This window comes from Euprymna scolopes, chromosome 10, assembly GCF_053919585.1.
Source record: "Euprymna scolopes isolate OS-2025 chromosome 10, ASM5391958v1, whole genome shotgun sequence".
Lineage (NCBI taxonomy): Eukaryota > Metazoa > Mollusca > Cephalopoda > Sepiida > Sepiolidae > Euprymna > Euprymna scolopes.
The window spans coordinates 150,369,175-150,394,399 of NC_136491.1; the positions used below are offsets into that span (position 1 = coordinate 150,369,175).

At 34.4% G+C, this 25,225-nt stretch overlaps 1 long non-coding RNA gene across 1 annotated transcript in view; it reads left to right on the plus strand.

The window, feature by feature from the left end:
- The first annotated feature begins 4,709 nt into the window (after nucleotides 1-4,709).
- Nucleotides 4,710-25,225, plus strand: part of LOC145286429 (uncharacterized) — a 43,102-nt gene continuing 22,586 nt past the window's right edge. Inside the window, exons 1-2 of the long non-coding RNA XR_013869159.1 lie at nucleotides 4,710-4,991; nucleotides 19,964-20,038. This is a non-coding gene — a long non-coding RNA (uncharacterized LOC145286429). The remainder of the gene's footprint in view (nucleotides 4,992-19,963; nucleotides 20,039-25,225) is intronic.

Consider the following 25,225-nt stretch of genomic DNA (forward strand, 5'->3'; position numbering starts at 1 on the left):
GGGTTAGGCACGTTTTACAGTCACTTGAACAGGATTTGACTCCAGAAAACCAATAATCAATGAAACCAAATTGGGTTATCAATATTGATGTCAAAGTATTATATATATATATATATATGCGTGTGTGTGTGTGTGTGTGTGTGTTTGTATATATATGTATGTATACATTTTATTTGTTTTAATATAAGCAGTAATATGTTGCTACACAGTCATGGACATGTTTCCGTCAACTAATTTTTAGTAACAAGAGACCTCTTCAGGCGATACAGCTTATGCGAAAGCAAAGTTTGCAATAAAAATATCAGGTTTTCCACATCACAGGGAACCAATATCAGTAGTTTCCGTCAAATGTTGTTTGAAATAGGAACAAGGAATAAGATTTGGTTGCATGTAAAGAAGACTAAATAGGGGTGTGGATTTGGGTCTGTGGTGAGATATAGGAATAAAGAGGAAAGGATGGGCATTAAGAAGCCGAGATGGATATAATAGAAATAATGGCGTATGTATACGTGTGTGATATCTGCCCCAAATCCTAAACATACCAGTGCCTATAGGGCCAATTAGCAGGGGTTTGTGAACTTTACAAACTTTTTAGAATATTTATGCGAAAAGGTGTTTAGATTTAACCGGAATTATTCCGTCATAAAAATGCTTTTAATATGACTCGAATTTAGCGTGGTCAGAAAGTATGCAAGTTACACATCCCTCTTCCCCGCTCCACAACTGCCATACCTACATACCTTTGCAACGAGATAGGAAAGAAAGGGGAAAGACGCAAAGAAAAAAGTAGGAAAGAAAATGGGAAAAGGAGGAGAAAGGAAAGAAAGAAAAATGAGGAAAAGAAAAAGGGCTAAAAACGCATAAATAATTTATTAGTAGTGATTAAAAACATTTTTTTCTGTTTCCTACCGTTCCCTCCCACCTTCAATCCCATTTCCTATCACAGTTTTTTTTTTATTTATGAATTACTTTTTTTTCTTTACTTATTATTAATATTATTATTATTAAAAGAAAATACTGGATTAAAACGCGGTTATCAAAAGTTAAACGAATACATGTTAGTTAAATACGATTCCAGAAATGCAGTGAAAGTATCCATTGTGATTAGAAATAACTATACAATAAAGTTTAGGTTAAACCAAATAATAGAACACTAAATTAAAGAATGTTCACAGAGAAATATGGAATTATGTTGCCAAGACACATGTTTGGCTCGCGTGTTGACGTCACATAGAATTAATATATACAGTTAAGTTAAAGTTCGAGAGAAGACAATTCAAGTCAGAGTTCGAGGCAGTGCGAGTATGAGAACAGTTCGAGTTAGTTAGCCGAACCCCCTTAGGAAACGGAGGGGTCAAGACGCCAAAATGTAGCAGCTTAGTCAGGCATCCAGTTCAAGTCACCAGCTGTAAAAATAGATGTTTTTTATTTGTTATGAAAGCCTTTTGGTTTCGTTTGTCATCAACCGCAAGGTATTGTGTTTTTGCCCTTATCGTCTTTTATAATGAACTTTCTATGTAAACCCCTTCCAATAATTGAGTGTATCCCCCTCTTCGATGATGCATCTCCCCCTCCCGTTTAAAGATTTCCATTACACATCTATCCCTCAGCGCCAATGTATATCGCTTCTATTATAAATGTCTTCTCAACCCTGTTCTGAACCCCCTTCTATGCTACATAGTTACTAAAACTAGCTGACCGAAACATGCTCATGGCTGTGTCGTAAAAAGAAACCTGTGTTACCACGCACAAAGAGAAAAAAAATAAAATAAACCTCAACGTGAAAAATAAGGAACAAAAAGAGAAAAAGAAATAATGCTAGGCGATTAAAAAACTGGATTACCACACACACACACACACACACACACACACACACACACACACACACACACACACACACACACACACACAACGTCAATAATAATAATAATAATAATAACAATAATAATAATAATAATAATAATAATAATAATAACAAAAATAACTAACAAATATAAGGGTCCCAATTAAATTAAAAAATTTGAAAAGAATATTGAAGTAAAAGCAACTATAATATATACATAAATAAATAAGAACATTCGGAACACACACAGAGAAGAAAATGGAAAGTAAAAATTAGCAAAAAAGACGATATGTCGAAAAAAAAAAACAAAAACAAAATATGAAAACAGTGTTAAGGAAAAAAGAGAAAATTGTTGAATGACTCGATTAAAGGAAAAAAAAGAAGAAAAAAGAAATATATGTCGAACTGGTTAGGGCAGAAAGAGAAAAGTAAACGAAATTTACAATGGTACAATTTACCTAAGTTCATTGATAAAAATAGAACGACATTCGGTTATAAATTGTAATTGTTTTTAGTAAGGGTTTTTTTTTTATTTAATCTGTGAATCAAATTGACTGATTTGGTTGGTTGTTTTGTTTTACGGCATATCACCCCTTTTCAGGTTATTTAATGCCGAATCTTGTGATTTTGAAGAACGATTTTTTAATATAGTATATATATTTTTTTTAAGTGGTATTCTATTTAACCCATAGTTGGGACCCTAACAGGTTCTACCACTCTAGGTCAGAGTGGACCTGGGAGCAATGACAATTAAAGGGTGGCCCCACACTCCCTAAGGCCTGCAAGCTGGGGCCTCACCATCGGATATAGTTTAAGGTCATATCCAGGGCCTAAAATTGACTGAGTGTCTACTGATGCGCATGTAAAAGTGTGTTAAAATGTACATACGATTTGTCTACTGTTGGTGCGAAAAAAACTTACTACGAACCTTAAATTGTATTAAATTGTCTTGCATGTAATTGCAATCGATTATAATGTATATGTACTTTTGATTGGCAAAGATGCAAAGAGTTGTGCACTTTTGTGTTGCAAAGTTACTGTTAGGTTTTTTCCAGCTTTCCATTTGTTTCTTTGGTTTTTCAAAAAAAAAAAAAAGAAGGACAATATTGAACATTGGGATTTATATGTAATGACGTAAAAAACTTTATGTTCTATTGTTTTTGTATACAGAACTGTTTTTTTCTTAAAAAAATTCTTTCTACGTGTAAATATTAACTGTATTTTGTTTTCAAGGAATTCGATGCCGAAATTAAAAAGAAAGGTAAATTAAAACGAAAATAAAATATTTAAAAGAAGGAAAACCAAAAAGGCTATGAAAATTAAAATCGAGTTTTAAGACGGATGGTTGGTCTAGAAATAATTGGAATTTTAAAGAGAGGGTCAAGAGTAAACTTTACGTAAATGGCTATTTATGTAAGGTTTTCGGACAAGTGACAAGCCCAAAAGTTTTATTTTGTTTGTTCATAGTTTTTCTTCAAGAAAAGTCACTTGCCAGGTTTTAGCACAATATTAGGCGCACCTGTTGAGGAAAATCATGCGGACTCCGCATGTATGTGCCTAGGACAGACTGCAAAAAGCTAGTTTCGAGTCAGAGATAATTCTCGACATACAATTAAATAGGCGGACGGGTGAAGTCACGAGAGACCTTCGGGTACATAGATGACAAGGAAGTAAGGATGAGGCAAATCACCCAGAGTAACAAGGGTGAAGTAAAATATGCCGTCAATACGTAACAAGAATAACGATGTAACGAGATACCTTATAATTTTTTTAGAGAGGTGGATAGCCCTATTTTGAGTCTTTGGGGCTCTGACGGAGAGGAAGGCAAAATCATACAAAGTTATCGTCATAGTTAGGGATTAAGTATACACAGTAGGATTTGGCGTAGGGAAGGAGTTTATTTAGTTAAGGCTGATGTTTCCGGTGTCTGTTGAATCCAAGCTAGGAAATCCGAGTGAATCAGTATGATAGAAGGTATCTTGTATAATTAGAAGTCAATCACAAAATAATCAAGTAAATGAGCTTTGCTATGTGTCAAAAAGAAGCAAAAATCAGACAAATCTCTAATTAGTAGTAACACCCACGGAAGAGAAAGGGTCAGGAGCCATCGGTGGAGGAATCAACGAGTTGGTAAAGAGGAAAATAGGGTCTCTGTTGTTACGGCATTAGGATGGCTGGATTAAATAGCTGATATTGATCATAGGAAGTTGTATCCTACACCTAAAAGAGAATTTGCCAGGAAGATCGGATGGAGATTCCGGTCTGAATAAAATTGAGAGTGTCAGTTGGTAAAGGGCTGACCAAAAAGAGTTTTGTTTTTGTGGAGTGGGTCTGATGTTTCTTAGCCCAAATGGGGTGTGAAGATTATAAGGAGTTTGTTCAGGTATAGCTGAAGAATAGAAAAAAATGTACTGGCATTTGAAAATGCGTACATATTTTTTAAATGAGAAGGGAAGAGGTATTATGTATTGAAGAAGACAACTCCCGGTTTTAAGTTCGAAACGAAGTAATTCGGATCGAATATAATTATTATTAGAGTAAAATGCTGAAATCGAACGCAATTATACAAAAGTTAAAATAAGCAAATTTTTGTTAGTTGAATACGATTTCAGGAATGCAATGAAATTATCCATTGTGATTAAAAATAACTATAAAACAAAGTTTAGGTCAGACACGATAATAGAACGATGAATAAAATAATGCTTAACAGAAATTTATATGAGAGGGACAAGAGTAAAATTAACGTAAATGGCTATTTATGTAAGGTTTTCGGACAGTGACAAGCCCAAAAGTTTTATTTTTTTTTGTTCATAGTTTTTCTTCAAGAAAAGTCACTTGCCAGAAATGTTGTGCTTGTGTTACCAGAACACATGTTTGGCCCGCGTGTTGACGTCACATACAATTAATATATACAGTTAAGTTAAAGTTCGAGAGAAAACAGTTCAAGTCAGTATTCGAAGCAGTGCGAGCCGGAAAACGGTCCGTGTTAGTTCGACAGAGAGTCACCCCGAAAAGCCCTAGGAATTGGAGCGGGCAGGACGACAAAATGCAACTTAGCCAGACATCGAGTTCCAATCACCAGCTGAAAAAATAGATGTCTTTTATTTGTTATGAAAGCCTTTTGTTTTCGTTTGTCATCAACCGCAAGGTATTGTGTTTTTGCCCTTATCGCCTTTTATAATGAACTTTGTATGTAAACCACTTCCAATAATTGAGTGTATCCCCCTCTATATCTATAATGCATCTCACCTCCTGCTTAGAGATTTCCATTACACATCTATCCCTCAGCTCCACTGTTTACCGCTTCTATTATAAATGTCGTCTCGACCCCGTTCTAAACCCCCTGCAACAAAAAAACTAGCTGATCGAAACATGCTCATGATTGTGTAGCGAAATATTACTGCTTATGTAAAAATTAATAAAAAGTATAGTTTGCCTTACTTCGGTATTGACCACTCTTTTATTGACTCTGTGTTGTATTTCATTGTTAACTTTACACCTGGAATATAATAATCTCGGAATATCTATCTATCTATCTATCTATCTATCTATCTATCTATCTATCTATATATATATATATATATATATATATATATATATATATATATATATATATATATATATAAACTTCCGAATGGAAACCTGTGATTATAAGATTTACAAAATATTACTGGTCGTAATATTCTATGTATTATCCCATCTAAATAGAAATTGCTCAATATACAGGATAGAGCAAATAAAGCAAATTATAGTGATTCAATGAAATTAAAAAAAAAACCTTTATTCAAATCAAGGATTTTTTATTATTCCAAGTAAAAACAAGGAATACTTTAGAAAAATTGAACACATATCTAAAGAAATGAGTGAAACCTGAGGGGAGATTTCCAGTCTGTAGTGGAATATGGATACAAATGGATAGTGACATTCAGTCCTGCCAAGAATAACCTTCTTTCCTATAATAATTGTAAGGAACCTTCTCAAACGCTAATAGCAATCTATTTTAGTTGTAAGTTGCACTCTTTCGGAAGTTAGTGCGGGAGATGCTAAAAAATACAGTTGCGAATTACGGTTATTTGTTGCCATTTGTTGTAACTTTTTACTCAAATTCAAAGTAAATCAATCAGAACCTCATATTATTAATACGTGTCCGTTCAATCAGCGTGTTAATCGATAGAAATACCTAAGCATGACAGACTGACGAAAATGCTATTTATGTCTGTGCATATTAGTAAGTCTGTTACATTTAGAATAGACTTTTCATAAGTCTGTCATGCCTAAGTTTGAAACAGTTTATTCGTTCGTCTGCCACACTTACGTTTAAACTATGATTTTCATATGTCTGTTGCATTTCAGTTTAAAATAATATTTTCAGAGGTCTGTCATGCTTAAGTTTGAAAAAAAGTATTTTCGTACGTCTGTCACATTTAAGTTTGAAATAGCATTACCGTAGATCTATCAGTCTTATGTATTTTATTGGGTTTACCCGTCGTTGAATGATCACAGCGTAAAAATATCGGGGTACTTTTACAGTTTACGAACCGTCCGTGTTTTTATATATTATTTTCGAGTTAAATTCTACTTTTGCAAATTGTTAGGTAAACGTGCACAATAGTTAAAAATATCTTCCTCTTCATGTTAAGAATAGTTTTCGAAATAATAACATTATTATTTCAGCACGGTCCGTAAACTGCACAAATACTGATACGGGCTTCTGGTTATGGGCGTGGCTATTTTTTTTTTAAAGAAATGTTTAATGTCTGTGACACCCTCAAAATCGAATCGTATTCAAATATGGCGTCATACAACGAGAAAGATGAAACCCAAGGGATTTATTTATTTATTTTAAAAGTCATACCAAGCTCTTCACCTTACACTGCAACAGTATGCTCAAGCTTACCTCGAGCCGATATTCAGTTTTTATGCTATCTTTGCATTGAGAGAACTGAGAGTAAGACAATACCCGGAAACCCACCCTCCCATTCCACCTTCCTATCTCTCTTCTATTTACCCGACACCCTACGATGCAACGCACTTGGGGGAATCACGCGCCACAGCGATTATACAACAAAGCCGTTACTAACAACGCAAATAATTCGTTAATGATCTGCTTTCTCTGTTGGCTGATGGCCAAGAAAAAATAACCGAATTCTTTGCGCGGTCCCCGTTATAAGAGCCAATCGAAAGCAACTGTGTCGATGCAGTTCGGAGTCGTCCAACCAAAAAAAGAAGGTCCCTGATGCCAAAAATAGCCCTTTAAGTATAGTTCCCAACGACTATAGCTTCTCCAGCAAACGAAGTTACTGACCCCAATGAACTCCTAGATCAATAATGGATACACTACAGTATCTCCAGAATAACTCGCTTTATTTCACTAGAAGAAATAGACTCTTTAAAAATATTTTAATATTTAAATGAATAAATTAAAAATCAATCGTATGATATTTATTTGGACTATTATACGGCTGCCTTATACAGGGTAAAATGATAAAATTGAGAAAAAAGAAAAGATAACATAATTCCATTTCCGTGTGATGAAACCAGGTTTATATCTTTTGTTGCCGACCATCTACTAGTTAGCCAGTTGTATACAAATACCAATAGCGATACCGCCTTCTATCATGTCTGAAAGTGACAAAATGTTCAACAAGCGAGATCGGAGATACGCCGTTGTACAGCTCATGCTCCAAGTTATAACAACAGGACTATTGCCAGAACCCTCAAAATGCAAATCCGGACGGCTCAACGCTTATGGTCTTTGGTGTGGTTTCAAGTGAGAGTCACATCAACTTCGAAGTCGGCTTGAAAGTCAACACCAAAGTGTAACTGGATGTGTCGAAGAATGTAGTGATCCCCTGGTGTAATCAGGTGGCCGCTTCCTTGGTACGGCAGCAGGATTCGACGCCGGCCCACGTCCAAAGAGACCTAGGCTTGGCTTCAGAAGGGGGATACGACTCTGTACTCTTCTTTCACTTACCCCCTGCTCCTTCGACTTGAACCCACTGGACTACTTTGTTTGATCATACGTCGAGAACATCACCAACATGACCTCCCACAACAATAAAGCCAGCCTGATCGCCGCCATCCGTCGAGTATTCGCCGAGTTCTCACTGGCGCTTTTGGAAAAAAGATGCTCCTAGTTCCAGACTCGTATCAAGGCGGTGATTGGGGCTGACAGTGGCTACATTGAATAGATGTCAGATCTACTACATAATCAAGTTACCTGAACTGATTATTTTTCGATAAAAGTCGGCAATGGTCCTGTTGTTATAACTTGGATCGTAGAGAGCATGAGTTGTACAGTGGCGTATCTCCGATCTTCGATAGAGGCCGACAAATTTTTTTAGACAACAATTTTATCGTTTCACCCTTTAATAACATTATCGATTTTTCTGGATGGTTCTGCCGTGCTACCAGTAGCCCCGTTCTCGTTCGACAACACTCGCCAACCCCAATGATGTTTCTGTGGTATTCTTCTCTTTCAGCTTCCATTCCCGTTCTGCCGTGACGTCGTCTCTCACATTGGCAACGACCGAGGAGGCAATAGAGGTTCATACATATATATAAAAATAAATGAGCAACATGAAAGAAATAGAAGACTTCAAAACAGAAAACTCAACTCCATAATTATCAGTTTGGATCTGGGTGCACCGAGCCACAATCTACCGTACATTGTATTCAACTGGAAATTGTTCTCAACTGTCGCAAACCTAAGATTGTCCATAAACTGTTCGTAACTGACATAAACTGTCGCATACCCTACTCCAACCCTCAAACTAAACTAATTCAAAATATATTGACTATGTTTGGTCTTTTGTTCTCTACATATTGATTAACAATTCTATTTCAGATGGCTTTTGTGTTTCTTGGTGGACAACATTCCTTCCCATTTTCCTTCTATTAAGTTCACTTTTTATACGTTTGTTCAGCAGAGTAAATTATTTTCTCTTTTTTCACTTTCTAACACGTTGATTTTTAAAGGGGGGGGGAGAGATGTAAATAGTAACACACAGTTCTCAGTCAGAAATCGACTCTAAATTTTTTTTGCCTTTTCTTTCTCATCAAATTTTTCTTTTTTTACTTTTATCTTTGTTTCTCCACAAAGAAGGTGCAGTGCCACATTAATGTAAGTGGCGACTATTTGTGACCACATTTGCAGGGAAACTATGTAGGGAGTTGGGCCCATAATGACTGTCCATCGTATTACACTTGAACTTATTTATTTTTTATTATTTATTTTATCTATCATTTATTTTTTTTAATTATTCATTTTCTTTTTATTAATTACTAGCTTTATGTTGATTTCAAATTTCTCCTAGTCTTTTTTCAAGATTTTTGGTACGCATCCTAGTGCTCCTTCAATTACTGTTATTATATGCAATTCTGCATAATTCATATTCTTTTAAGTTCTCTGTCAATTATTATTATTATTATTATTATTATTAATAATAATAATAATAATAATAATAATAATATGTTTTTCTCTTCCGCACCCCGAATCTTTTTGCCTTTTCGTAAAATGTATTTCTCTTTTCTGCCTTCTTTCCATTATTCTTTACTACGTTTCCCCTTCTCCTTAAGTTCCAATTCCACCAAGCCCTTACATGTCTTTAAAAGAAAAATATCGTTCGTTTCAGAATTCAACTAGCGAATGGCGCCATTGGCATCTACAAGTCTAAGACACCATTAATTTTTAGTGAAAAATATCTATCAAATATGCCATATATTAATTTGATCTTAACGCACGACACGTAAGACATAGGCATAAGCACGTGCGCACAAACACATTGTGACGTAAACTTATATCGAAGTCCTAATGCAAAAAGGAACAAACACGCCTCTCTATAACTAGACAATCAGTAGATACCGTTCTCTTATTCGCTCACCAACTTAAAGCGAAAACGAAAACAATTGAAAACAGAGAACCTCCACCATCTCTCTCCTTCGCGCTCTCTTAACCGCATTAACTCTCCCTTTCCCTTCCTGAAAGTAAAAAGGAAGGAAAAGATTCTAATTAAAAAGAAAAATTTAAGGAACATGAAATGAATCAATATTGGTGGGAAACAAAAACTACGTTCGAGAAAAAGTTTTTCAGAGAGTCGTTCTATATACTAGCTGGCATTCGCTATAAACGCATAAAGCACCGCGTCTCATTGATTGTGCTATGATATGAATCCACGGCATATCAACCCACATTCCGTGCGCCCAGGTTACTATGTATTTCATGTATTGTGGAGGAACGTAAAGTAACTTTCGGAAATATGTTTTAATCGGATATATATATATATATATATATATATATATATATATATATATATAATGGATGTTATTGCTGAATAGTGAAAAAGAAAAAAAATGTTTTTGTTAGTTTTTTAACTAACTAACCATAGTCGTTATAATTCAAATTGTGTAATGTTCTTTTAACACAGAAAAAGCGCCAAGTCTTTTTCATTTTTTTAATTGGTTACCAAAAACTTCCTTTTCATCATTCACTAATAGCATACATTGTAAAGATACAGCTGAAGAAAGCCGTAGTTTACATCGACAGAAATGTTGTGTGAATAAAAATCAAAATTCAAACAGTAGTTCGAGCAATCCAAATAATACACATTTACGTAGATGTTGTAAAGTCTTGGTTTTAATGCTTCTTCACGCATACTGTGAATTTTCTCCATAAATAAATTGTTTTTTTTTCCAAATCGACATTAATTCATGATAAAACTCTAATCTGTAAATGAATTAATTATAGCTTTATTGCAATTAAAATATTTAAATAACTCTTGAAATATTTGCATGTTGAATATTGAGCTTTATTTTGCGTTTGAAAGTTATTCTCATAGGATATATCTATATGATATTACAAATGTATATGTACACTATGAGCAAAAAAAAAAAAAAAATGGGGCAAGAGTGAAAGAAGGAGGAAATCGATTTTTCAATAATTTGTCCATGAATTTTTGTTAATTTTAACTGAAAATTTCTATTTTGCAGATCATTATTATTATAGCATATAATAATAAGTGGCAAAATTAATCCTAAAAATGGTAAGACCACATCTTAGCGAGGATATAAAAAATTGCAGGATTAAGGAAGTCCAGAATGACTTCAAGCAGATTTTTGATATTTTAAGAAAAGAAAAATTGAAAACATCCCTTTCTGTAATGAAGTGAATTGGTCAAACGTTCGAAGTCGAATGCTTGGTAAAAGGGAAATCTGGATCTGGTTGCCCTAAATCATTCACTTTAAAGGACAACCACAGGCTTGAATTAACTGTTTTGAAGGATTTAAAGAAAATTTATTTCAACCGGGACTGGAAATTCTCTTTCTATATATTCAATATCTAGACGAATGAAAAAAATGTGATTTTCTGCTAAAAGGTGTGACAAATTAGCCATTTTTATCTAAGAAGAACATCAAGATTTTTCTCGTATTATGGCAAGAAAGATAAAGACTGATTCTGGAATGTTTTCTGGTCAGATGAATCAAGATTTTCTCTTGATGTTCCCGAACGATGCAATCAAAGAACCGGAGAAAGATTTTCACCAAGCTGCATAAAAACGACAGTTAAACACGGGAATGGAGAGATAATGGTATGGAGAACTTTTATTGCAGCAGGAGTTGGGGAACTTATTAGATGTGAGAAGTCAATCAATGCAAAGGAATACATTCGAATATTAGAAACAGGACTGTTACCAAGTATTCAGAAACTGGGAATATATCAGACTATTATTTTAAACACGATAATGCTCCTGCACACACTGCTAAAGTTACAAAAATGTTTTTCTGATAATTCAATTAATGTGATAATTTCGCCAGATCAAAGCCCCGAGTTAAACCCAATCGATAATATTTGGTCCATAATATCTTGTGCATTGGATGGAAGAACCTTTTCGAACAATGACAAACTGTGAAAAGCTGTGTAAAGCAAATGGAATAGCATCTCCTCTTCGCAGTGTTCTACTTTGGTTTAGAGAATGTCTAAAAGGATTGATCTTTTAAAGAAATCAAAAGGGAATGCGATTCCATCCTAAGCATTTATTAAAGTAAATGTCTTGTTCTGTGTTGTTCCATCACACGCACGCACACACACACACACACACACACACACACATGTATATATATATATATATATATATATATATATATATATATATATATATATATATATGTATATATGAGGGATACTTCCGTCAGCTTCGACGTATAAGGTCTGTCACGGCCACTAACTTGTTTGGCAACCTACGCAGATGATTTCTGTATAGTGTTGAAGGCTTTATTGTAGAACCAACCACGCTTTATGTACAATTGCTTATCTCAGTCGGTGCAATGTTTACCACAAAACAGACCAGACAATATACCTCAGGTTTTACATTGGAGTTTTTTCTTCTCCTAGCCGCACATCACACACGAATATTGGAAGTGCACTTCTCCCTCTTGATTAAACGCGCCCTCAGATACTAATCAGGAAATATTTAAAATATTTAGCATTTTCAAATAGCCATTCCAGGACGATCTGTTTCGCTGTATCACATCTTTTCAGTGCAGATAGACCAGCACCCATCTCAAGCCTGTGATCGAACCAATAACCATCGAGTTGATACTTGGTAGACCTATTCATCAGGTCACTGAGTGACGCTCCGTCGGCAATGATATCTAACAATGCTTTCTAAAAACATATCACCTTCAACAGTGATCTATCTCTATAAAGAGCTTTGCATTACGCTTAAACGGTAGCAAGGAATATCAATTACCAAGAGTGTTCGACCCGAAAAGCGGGGCTTATGTAGACATTCATAGGCAGAGTATTTTGCTGTATCATAACTCTTTAGTCTGGCTTGACCAGCACTAACTCCAAACCCTGGATCAAAACAACAAGCATCTCAATAATATAACAGATGTTTTATGCCTATTTCTCTCGCAGAGTCCAGACAACAATTAAGAAAATACCAATAAGAGAAAAATTCTGTTATCTTTACTCAGACATAAATGAGAAAATAGTTTAGTTTAATATTCTCTCTCTCTCTCTCTCTCTCTCTCTCTCTATATATATATATATATATATATATATATACGCGCGTGTGTGTAAGAGGTGTTTATATAGATAGAGATGAATAAAATCGATATATGAAAGAATTTACTTGATCGATTACAAACAAAAATTGTTACACACCCATTAGACGTATAATGCCTATAAAACATTAAGATGTTGGTTTATGTTGTATTTGAACTTCTTCATATTAGTACAGTTAGGGAAGCAAATTGCAGGAAGGGAATTCCAAATTCTAGTTGTTCTAGGGAACAATCTATTAGAGTAATAAATATTTCGACATTAAAAGACCTCAACAGTGAAGGGGTGTGATTTTGTTGTAAGCGGGGTTGTCGGGAATATTTACGCCGAGGGGCACAAGTGCAACGACTTCATTAGGGCATATTCCATTAAAATACTTGTAAAGCAGACATAAGGGATGCAATATTGCGGCGATAGGTTGGAGCGTAGTTTACAAAGTGGATCCTATTAGATTGGGTCTCCCTTTTTGGATCCCATCCAAGAGGGAGAGACAAGTGGTAGGTACATCAGCCCAGATATGAAAACAATGCTCCATGCATGAGCGAATAGTGGCTTTGTAGAGGTACAGGATACTCTCAGGTGTATGTAGTTTTCTAGCACGATAGAGAGAGCCCACCGTTTTTGCAGCAGCGTTCGCAATGTCCTCAATGTATTTGTTCCAGTCCATATTTCCCGTGAATGCTAAGCCAAAAAGATTGAAAGGTATATAGATAGGCTATAATTTAATGTAAGTTGTCAGATATACTGATAGATACGAAGATACTGAAATAAGTACATATGAAAATTCATACTTCGGTCGTTAATTATGAAATGAACAAATATTTAGGGAGGGCAAAAATCGATATGAAAGCAAAATATGTAAATATGTGTTTTATAAATAATAAATAAATAAATATATAAGAGAGAAAGAGAAAGAAAGGGATGATAAAAGAGAGAAAGAAAGAGGGGAAGAGAGGACTATATGTTTTATGTGCATCTATCTTTGTTCATAGACACGTAAAGATCTGATCATAAGCCTCCATGTCTGCAGGGCAATGTCTTCTGTGCCCAATTATTTCCCACTTGATACGAAGTGAACATAAACTGTTAACCGTGTTTAAGAGTCGGCATTATTCAGCAGAGCGTCAGAATGTGGAATTCGCAACGTACATAGATACGAGCAAGAAGGAGAGGGGAAAAGTGAGAGGAAGGGGAGGGGAGAGTGGGAGGAGTAAAAAAAAATGAAAGGCAGAAAGGATGAGACATAGTAGTTGTGTAAGAGCTGGAGAGTTGGAGAGAGAAGTGGCTATTTCGGATTGCCATAAGCAAACTTCATTTAATCTTTACGAGAAAAAAATACTAAAAGATGTTTTTTTTAAAAAGAATCTCATCATGAAGTTTACAATCTCATCCAGTTTTTCAACACACACACACACACACACACACACACACACACACACACACACACACACACACACACACACACTGTACAAAAATTCGGTTATCTTCGATTTTTGTGAAATTTAAAAAAATCAGATCAGTATTCGATAAATTTCAATTTCTTTGTTGTATTTTAAAGACGTCTAGAGAGAATAATTTAGACATAAGTTCACCATTTTGAAAATTAAAATATTTCTGTGTTAATTTTTTGCTAACTTTTATCTTCATTTTCATAGTTGTTGTTGTTTCACCACATTTCGGTCAACTCTTCCTCTGGCCTTCTCCAGGTGGTTAACTGCAATAGGGATAGGAATACTGAGTCTAGTAACTGTATCCCAAGTAATTACTGCTTCCCATAGTTGTCGCTTCGCCACGTTTTGACTAACTAATCTTCTGGCCTGCTTTGGGTAGGACTGAAACTGTTATCTTTAGACAAAGTATCGGTAATATATATATATATATATATATATATATATATATATATATATATATATATATATATATGATTACTACTTCTTGACAGAAGTTTGCCATCTCTTCAGTGAAGCGTTGTGCGCTTGTGTGCACGTAGGTGACTTTTTAAACTAGCTTTAGTCTTACATGAAAGTAAACTTATAGGACATAAAATATTTCCATTCTTGTAAAGGTGATCGCATGATAAAATTGTGAATCCTTGAATGTAGTGCCAGGCCACTTTTAGATTTTCAGACCACAAATATGATAACTTAATATTTCCGGATCTGCTGTAAAAGCCTCCTCATAAGACTGTTGTTCTTTTCTTCGATTGTGTGATTTCAGATGATTTACAAAACCAGCTTTTGACAAAAGGTATCTGCCATATACAATGCATTTCAGTTCCTGTTGTAATTTATCTGACATATAGTTTCGTCCTGCTTTCTTAAAACACGTTTAAAGACAGCAAGATCTAGATGCTGCTCTTAAAAAAGCTTACAACTTTCTCTGATTGTTTTTCTCAACCGTGACCGACCTTTCGCCTGCGCTTCCCAGTTATGTACACCCATCTCATGTATCTTCAAGTTGATTTACAGAGAATCCTTAAACCATTTTCTTCATTTATGTTGTGGTCTTTTACTCTTATCTATCTCACCATAAAGCAGTTGTTTAGGAAGTCTTTTGTCCTGCATCATAACCAAGTGTCCAGTCCAGCGCATGTGATTTTGAATGATTTTCATTTCTATACTAGTACTAGTTGATCAGTCAAGAACTACAATATCAGGCATTAGAGTCTGCCAGTTAATACAACTTTGGCTATTCTGTGATTTATCTCAGCATCAAGCGTACAGTCCTTACTTAACGTACTACTTAGATAAACAAAAGTGTCGGTGGCATTTAACTTCTTATCATTAACCAAGATGTTTGGTTCAGCATATGGCATTCCTATAGTAGGAGAATACATATCATATTGTTATCGGCCGACTTCACAATTATTATATTTTTATAAGATCAGAACCTTTCTGATCCTCTTGGCATTTACTTTTTGGGTGTAGGGTCTTTACCTATGATTCACATCAGCTACTTTCCACCCACCCATATGCCGCAGACTAGAGGTTTCCACCTCCCTCGAAATGGACGACTTCCTTCGTCCCAAAAGTGTCCTGATCATCTCTTTCCGCATGGTTAGTCTTATCAAGTATGGCTTTGTTTTTTTATTCTATAACTATCTTATACGGGACATACCAAAGCTCATAACCAATCTTCTTGGTTGGCTTTAACTATCAAGATATACCTTTTTTCTTTCATACGGATTCACTCGGATTTCCTTGCTTGGATTCTTGAAACTTCCCCTAACCAAGATCCAGCAGATATATCCCACATTCATGCGTCTCTAAAAAATACAAGGTTATATCTTTCTTACGTAATCTACGGCATATTTTTGGATGTCTCTTACTTCATTAAGCTATATGTGATTGCCTCGGGACTACCTATCATCGGTTTACTGGTCCCCTTAAGAATTTTCGTATTCTTTCCAACGCCTGTTTATTAATTAAGCCAAGTCTTACCACTTGCTTGGAGTCGTTACGTGCAACCAGCTTATTTTAAGCACTTAATTAACCAGGTTCCCAAATTTTTCGAATAGGGGCACATCTTGTGGTTATCAATTATCAGAAATTATAGGATCTCTAAAAAACAAAACAAAACAAAAACCAAATGCTAAAAAAATCTTTCTTACGGCTTATCACATCTAACAACTCTCTAAATACCCGTTTACGTAATTTTAATTCTTGTCCCCCTTCTAAAATTCTAACTGAATCTGTAAGCTAACCATACGTCTTAACTAGTTTTATTTTCTCATAGACTGTTTAAATCTAATGTATATTTACTGATAACTTTGAATTCTTGCTGCGAAAATCAATAACATTTACATTAAGTATAAATTTACAATATTGTTTAAACACATTAAGTATAAATTTACAATATTGTTTTAAACACATTTTCAAAAGAAAATACCTTAATACATTTAAACATTTTGCAACAAAACAAAAAAAAAATAATAATAAAAATTCGTTACATTATACATTTCAAAAGTCCGTTGACACAAAACAAAAAATTGTCCCTTTTTCAAAGACCAAAAAAAAATAAAACACACTAAAAAGCCGAAAATTATACACAATGCATAAATTTGATTTCATTTCTGCATCTTTCTTTTATCTATAGTGTATTTTATTTTATTTATTTATTCATTTATTCTTCCTTTTAATACTCGAGAATTTTAAATGTACTTTCAACTTTTGACACTAAATTGTTATTTATTATGATTGACAGTTTCTCTAAACAATTCAGACATTAACACACATTTATGAATGACACTGCCCTATTTTCTATTTGTTTTTATTTTATTTATGAATGAAATATTCGTCAGTAGTTTTTTTTGAACTGACTGTATCTCTTTTATCATTCATTATGGCATATCGGCCTTTTTTCTTTTTTAATATTTTCTTGTAAACTTTAGTTTTCTGTGTGCTTGTGTGTTCAAAATTTTTTTTCTTTTTGTTCGCATTTCTGTGATCGTGTGATTTTTTTTCCCGTGGTATTATTTATTTATTTATTTTTTAATATCTTGGACCCTTTTCAAACGTTGTGTTTCTTTTTTTTTTTAAATTATTTTTCCGTGATAACCGAAGTTTTTCCATTTTTTTTAAAACTCACCCTTGCTGGGTGGTCAGGTCGCTACGGCTCCAAATTGTATTTATTATATATACCCCAGGTCCGGTTTTGCATCGCTGATGCAAACTGGCCCACGGGCACCAATTCGTATTTGTTATATATAGGGGTTTCATTAGTATTGTTATTGCTCGTATTATTAAGTGCATGTTAGAGTCTTTGAGAGAGTCTTATTAAAAGTTATGTTGAGAGAGAGTCTTAGTGAGAGTTTTATTACAAATGATGTTGTAAGGGAGAGATGTTGAGAGAGAGATTGTTGTTGCGTTCCGTGTTCGTGTTATTCATATATATAAAAAATGTTCTTTACTTAGATTTGTAGATATGAGAAGCTCTTAGAGTGAGGAGATAGTGTTCAGACAGTCTTAGTGTAGATATGAGATGTGTAGTTCACATTGTCGATATGAGATGTCGAGACGTGTATGTAAGATGTGTATGTTATAACACAGATATACAAGACATATAATAACAATATTCACTTTACCTTTTTGGTAGAATGACAACACAAAGACGACGTTTATAAAAACACATGATGGGTTTATTTCTTCTCACGATCGGCCGTGGTTTTCTAATCAAGAATTCAAAGCTTCACATATTAAGTTTTAAAGTGACCGTCTCGCTTCTAGACGTTCGAATTCCAAACTGCAGACTATCGTCTGTCGTTCTCAAACCCCCTCTCCGTCTCTCCCCCTGCTTCTGTCTGCTTAACTCTAAAGTTTTTCTATCTATATCTAGAACTTCCCATTTTTCCATGACGTCATACACATGTCAAAACATGTGTCTTCTTTTCACGTGTTCTGGACATGCGTGTGCAAAATTTTTTCCTTTGTTTACAAAAGGAATTTTAACCTATACTCAGTAACCTATATTTCCAATATGTTAAAAACATGTTTATTAAATTATCTTGTAGCTGCATTCTTTCAATTGAATTTTCATAACAAAATTGACAGTGCACATTCTTTTCTTGAAACTATTTTATCTCTAAGCTGTTTTACATTCCATTTTCTAATTCTCACACGTAATCTATTTCTAAACCTAAATTACGAGGTCCGAATTTCGTCTATTGCTATTTCATTTTCATTTTAACTAAATCTCTATATTTTTATACTTACATGAAAAGGGGACAGACCTTATCATGTAACAATATGTTTTCTTGAAGCTGATGGTAAGTCCAAAAGATTTACAAGCCTCTGATAACTTATATATATATATATATATGTAGAGAGAGAGAGAGAGAGAGAGAGAGAGAGAGAGAGAGAGAGAGAGAGAGAGAGAGAGAGAGAGAGAGAATTGCTATGTATTTTGCTTGAAGCATTGTGTGGGATAGGTATGTAGTAGAGATTTAGAAGGCTATCACAATGCGAGTAATGAGATATAGTCGGGTTGATGAGAAAAGACGAAAACAAGTGGCGATTTACAAATCAATAAGTACATACATATATGTCTATATATACATGTATTTATTCAATTGTATTAAGTATAAATGTCTTACTTGCTATGTTTGTGACAAATCCATTATATTTCGGGAAAAAAATTCCCTCTTTAAAGTGGTAGATGTTACAGTTCGATTCAAAGCATGCCGGATTGAACGACAGAAATGCTGTGTGGAGTCTCGCAGCAAATGTAAGGTGGGGGATTTAGATGTATAGTGGGTTTTAGCATATTGTTGTACTTATTAGATTTTTCTTTTTTGTTCTTTTTGACATATATATATGTGTGTATATATTTTTTTTCATAGTTTATACTTGTTGATTTTTTGCATGATCTGCATTTTATTTTTTGTATTCTATATCTATTTCGTTTTTTTTCCTGTTGCTATGCATTATTTATTTATTTGTTTAATTTATTTATGTACCTGCTAGTCCATGTAGGTCAAGCGATTACAGCTCGCTAGCTGTCGTGAGTTAACTATTGAAGGAAAGATGGAGAACGAGGTTGTGAAAGAGGGAGAGAGAGGAGGGTGTGTGCGGAATGGGGTGCTCTTGGCCGACTGTTGGCGGGGGTTGAGTTAGGGGATGTTTTTGTTACACTGGATCAGCTTTTATTTGGACATTCGTTATTTTCTTTATTTTATTATAACTTGCGTGTCAAGGTTGAAATTAATGCATTAATTGATGCTGGTGATGGAGGTACTTATCTTTCACCCATTAATTTTCACCCATTTCTTTAATAAGAAAATAAAAATGAAATTGATAATGATAAAGTAAAGAAAAGCAGAATCACTCCAAGAAAAACGAAGCTTAAAAAATGTCCCAGCATCCAATCCTTTGGATTCCAACAGGCTGAATAAAAAAGCCCTTTCTAGAGACCAATACGTAGGAAAGGGTTTACTAAGCTATCTATCAATTTTTTGCATGATCTGCATTTTATTTTTTGTATTCTATATCTATTTCGTTTTTTTTCCTGTTGCTATGCATTATTTATTTATTTGTTTAATTTATTTATGTACCTGCTAGTCCATGTAGGTCAAGCGATTACAAAGGCGGTTTCCGACTGACTTCCTTTTGGAATTGACACAGTCATACGTCATCGTAAGTTTTAATCCAACCTTTATTCTTTTCCTTGGTTTTCATCTGTTTGTACTTCTCCCATTGCCAATCGTTATCATTATTTCAATCAACATCATCGGGAGTGTTCTGAGGTTTCTAGACAATTCTACAGAAGATATAGCAATGCATGAAAAAGAGTAATTTCTAAGGTTAAACTACTCTCAAAGGATTCGTGATTCTATCCCAAATCAAACAGTGTGTTTAATAATAGAAAATCTGCTATTCCTTCTCTATTTAATGGTCATCAAGTTATTTCATCTTGTAAGAATAAGGCTAATCTGTTTTTTTTTAATTTTTTGCTGGAATTTCTTATATTAATGATTTTTGTGCTGTTCGTCCTGATTTACTTTTGAAAACTGATATCTTTTATTTTATCACCTCAAAGATCGTTGCTAGGATTCATTCTTATCTTGACCAATCTAACGTTTCTGGTCTTGATTCGATTTTAGTCTCAAACGTTGTTCTCTTGCATTTTATTCTATTCTCTCCAAATTATTCAATCTCTGTTCATCAAAATAATGTTTCCTGTTGAAAAGAAAAAAGGATCATCCGTTTTAAAAAATAATAGTGCTCGATATGACTACGAAGTTTCGTCCTGTTGGTCTCTTCTCTTTTATTAGCAAAGTTTTTAAAAGGTTAATCAACAGCAAACTTGTTAATTTTAATAATTTTTAATAATAAAAAAAAAATTCCAATTAAGGAATAATATATATATAAACAGCAAACTTGTTGATTTTCTGAAAGATCTGACCTCTTTACTGGTGTTCTTTCGTGGTTATAGTTCGTTCAACTGCTGATATTTTAACTGTTTTAAATGAGCGGATCTGACTGCTTATAGATAATACAAGAAAGGGTAAGACGATAGCACTCGGAACTTTAAAGGCGTTCAACAGAGTGTTGCATTCTGATCTTCTACACAATCTTCGAGATTATAGTATTGTTGGTAATGCTCTTGACATTATTAGGTCTTTCCTTTCTGATCGAAACTTGTGAGCAACTCTGGATGGTATCTCATCATGCTCTTTTTTCCGGGCTCTATTCGACGTCTTTTAGAGAATATTGTTCATAAAATTAGTATCCATGCGGATGATACCCCTTTCTATTCCGGTGTTGCTTCTTACCCATCTACACCAGATTAATTAAAATATGCAGCTAATCTAGAAGTTTATTTGAGTTTAGTTGTAGACTGGGGTATAAACTTGCTTGTTTCATTTAATCCTATAAAAAACTTAGCTTCTATATTTCAATCTTAGGCGTGTCTCTTTCCTTCCTGTGATTCTCATGAATGGCTCTTCTTTTGAGGAACATTCGACCCTGAAACTTATTTGTTTTTCTTTCTCATTAAACATTTCTTGGAGTACATATATTAGATTCATTGCTTGTTCCGCTTCTAGTAAAGTAGGTTCTTTATATTGTTCCAAACACTTTCTCACAGCTGAGGCTATTCTCTATCACTACAATTCTCCTATCGAACCATGTATAGAGTATTTTTGTCATATTTGGTCTGATGAATCTCTATTCCATTTGAAAGTTCTTGATAAAGTAAGAAACGTATCCACAATTTAATTAACCTCGCTTTAATTTTTTTTGCAACCTGTCTCTCACAGACGTAATGTTGTTAGTCTCATGATATGATATATTATTATTATTATTATTATTATTATTATTATTATTATTATTATTATTATTATTATTATTATTATTATTATCACTATTATGACATGTATTCTTCAAAATTGTCTAATCTATCCCTGTTTTTTTCCGGCTAGTTTTACTCGCTTGTCTAGTGGTCTCCATCAATTCTCAGATTTAACACTTCATTCTAATAAAGCTTCCTATTCCAGTAGTTTCTTTAAAAAACGGCAAGCTTGCGGAACTTTCCTCCTGCTGACTGTTCCCCCCTCTTTTTACCCTTGGATTTTTCAAGACTAGGATCTATAGGAATCTCCTCTCTTTGCAGTAGCCACCTTTCGTTCTTTTTAGCTCTATACATTAATTGGCTTCACGCCTTGTCTGGAGCGATTTTCATAAAAAATGTTCTGTTTGGCGAATTAATTATACCTATCGTTGGGCTGGTGTTTTTCTAGTATTTATAATATGATACGCAATGCTCCTACCTTTGACTGCTAGATGATATATAAAGATTATGACTTAAAAGAATACTGCGTTTTAATCAGTTGAAATAGCTTCTGGCCTTAAACTGGAATACTTAAAAAATCTTTGGCTTGAAATGGACCCTTAAATGTACATTATTTAAATAATGTTTTGTGTTTTACAATCGAGCACTGTGAGAATTTTTCTTTTACTTTGATTCTAATATATATTTAAGAACATAAGTAGGTCAGTAAAACATAAAATAAAAGAACTAGGTCAAGTTTTTATTCTTATTTAAGTTTTAAAGGGAGGTGGTGTTTGATCAAAATTGCTGGAGATCTATGTGATTAAATATTATTTTGTTGTAAAATTTGGTGGTAAAAACTGATGATTATTAGAATAATATTAAGATAGGAAGTGATAGCCAGATATAAATTTACTGATATACAAATGAGTTTTCAAATGATGATATATATTTATTATTTTATTTTACTTATAAAATAGTAATCGACAGACATGCAAATTTCGAGGTCCTACCTTTCGTCAACGTAACTTGACTGTTTCCAGAAATCGAACCTCAGACCATATGTATCATAGCCGAGTGCGTTAACCGTTGCGTCACGAAGTCCTAGATCACTTTACCTGTTATTTTTATCGCCTTTAAATTTATGTGGATTTGTTTTTCATTGATTTTTAATGAAAATACTGTTAATAAACATCTTCAACCTTGAAGATATTTTCCTTAGAAAATCACCCATATTTTTGGGATGTGAACAAATATTACTTGCTTCTTTATTATTTTACTACAGCGAGTAATATCAATAAACATGTTCAAATCCTGTAAACATTTCAGTGGTATTCTTTCTTTTTTTTTATTGCATTTTTACCCCAAACAAAGCAAATTGCCACTTTGGTGTAGGGAGCTACTATCAGGGCCAACAACTAGTGAGGTACTATGTAGGGATTTCAGCAGCAAGATGTCGGTTCACGTTACACTTGAACTTCTGCACGTCAGTACAGTTGGGGAAGCAGGGACCTGGAATGGAATTCCAAAGTAGGAAGATCTTTTACATCTAGGGATCTCTACAGTGTGGGGTGGGATTTAGCAGCCTGTCGGGTTTGTCGAGGGTGTTCACGTCGTGGGGACACAAGTGCTTGCAGTTCGTCAGAGCATTCACCACTAAAATACTTGTAGAACAGGCAGAGGGATGCAACATTTCGTCGATGGGACAGAACCTGAAGCTTAGATGCCAGTTCAGGGCCTATCAGATTGGCGACTCTCTTTTGAACCTTGTCTAGGAGCGAGAGACTAGTAGCAGATGCATCAGCCCAAATATAACAGCGATAATCCATACATGGGCGAATGGTGGCCTAATAGAGGTACAGGATACTTTCGGGTGTTAGTAGTTTTCTAGCACGGTAGAGAGAGCCTACCTTCTTCGCAGCGGCCCTGTTTATTTGTTTAGTTATGTTACCCGCATTAGTATAAACAAAATTTCAGTATATTAAATATTATCAAACACACAGTGACAGACACTCACACGTGTAACGATATTATGAATATCGGGCAAAGTCGAAAGATAATGTTGGTAAATTCTCATGACTTATCCCGAATAAGAGGAACGGACAGAATTTTGATTCATAGGGAATAAGTTAGAAATACATCGAGCTGGTAAAACACAAGTTAGTAATTAATAATTCTCTGATAAATGGAAAAAAGTTATAACAGTAAAAAGAAAAAAAACGAAGAAAAAAATAATCAATTTAAGAAGATGAGGAAAGACTAACACTCGCTTTAGAAGAGAAAAATAGGATGCAGTGATTATTACAAGTAAAAAGGAGGAAGATACGAAATGCCTTCGATAAGTTTACAGACATTTTGTACAGGCATTTAAAATTGTTGTAGATTCTTGAAAATTCAGTATGTTATTGCTATACATCTTATGAGATGACTGACAAAGTTTTATAATTTCAGGTTCAAATTAACAGCTACAGCAGGAATTGGAATACACTCAACAATAGCTGGTGAATTTCAAAAATGCAATCTGGACGTGAGAACACTTTAGAAGAACGATTTGCAATAAAATTCTATTTTAAACTTGGAGAAATTGCCACAGAAACGTACGGAATGCTTTTGGAATCGAGCATCAGTTTTGGAGTAGCATGAGAGATTCAAGGAAGGGGGTTTGTGAAGGATAATGAGAGGTGTGGGAGGAGTAAGGAAGTCAGAATACCATAGTTGATTGGCCAAATAAAGAATTTCATAGATAAGGGCCGTCGTGTTTCTATAGAGACAATAAGTGTACAGTTTAATGTAAGTGTGAGAACTGTACATACAAATATTCGCGAGGAACTGAAGATTTGCGCGAAGTTTATCCCAAGGGTTCTCAGAGATCACAAGCTATTTGATCAAGATAGGAACCAAGATAGTTCCTCACCCTCCTTATACTCCAAACCTTGCTGTCTGTGACTTTTCGCTATCCCCCAAGCTCAAGGAAAATCTTAGTGCCTGTCGTTATGAGTCAATTGAAGAGATGAAAGAGGCTGAGACGAGGGTTATTGACACGCTCACACAGGAGGACTGCCATGGAGCCGTTCAGTAGTTCACACACACACTCTTCAGAAAAAATAGAAATTCTTTTACTCCAAAAGAATTATTGGTATAAACTAATGCCGAAAAAATGAAATTCCATAGAAGATTCAGCATTGTATGTTTACCTCGGCCGGTACATAGTTAACTTTTGAGTTAAACTTGTTTACAAAAAGTTTTTTCCTTACAAAGACATAATTTATATGATAATATTTCTTAATTTAATATATATTTATTGTCTTTAATATGTTAGAGTTATATCTAAAATGAATTTATATATGTTTTGAATACGAAACTAATGTAACAGAGCCGCCGACGTTGGTAGAAGAAGCAGCTAACATATGCCAGCTGCACGTTGTGACGTTAAAGCAGAGATAAAAATACACACTTGGACAGAGAAGCAGGGTTCAGCGGAGCATGTGTTTGAGATGTGACGATAGAAGCACGTGTTCCAGATACGTGGATGACTTACTTTTTCAAACAGA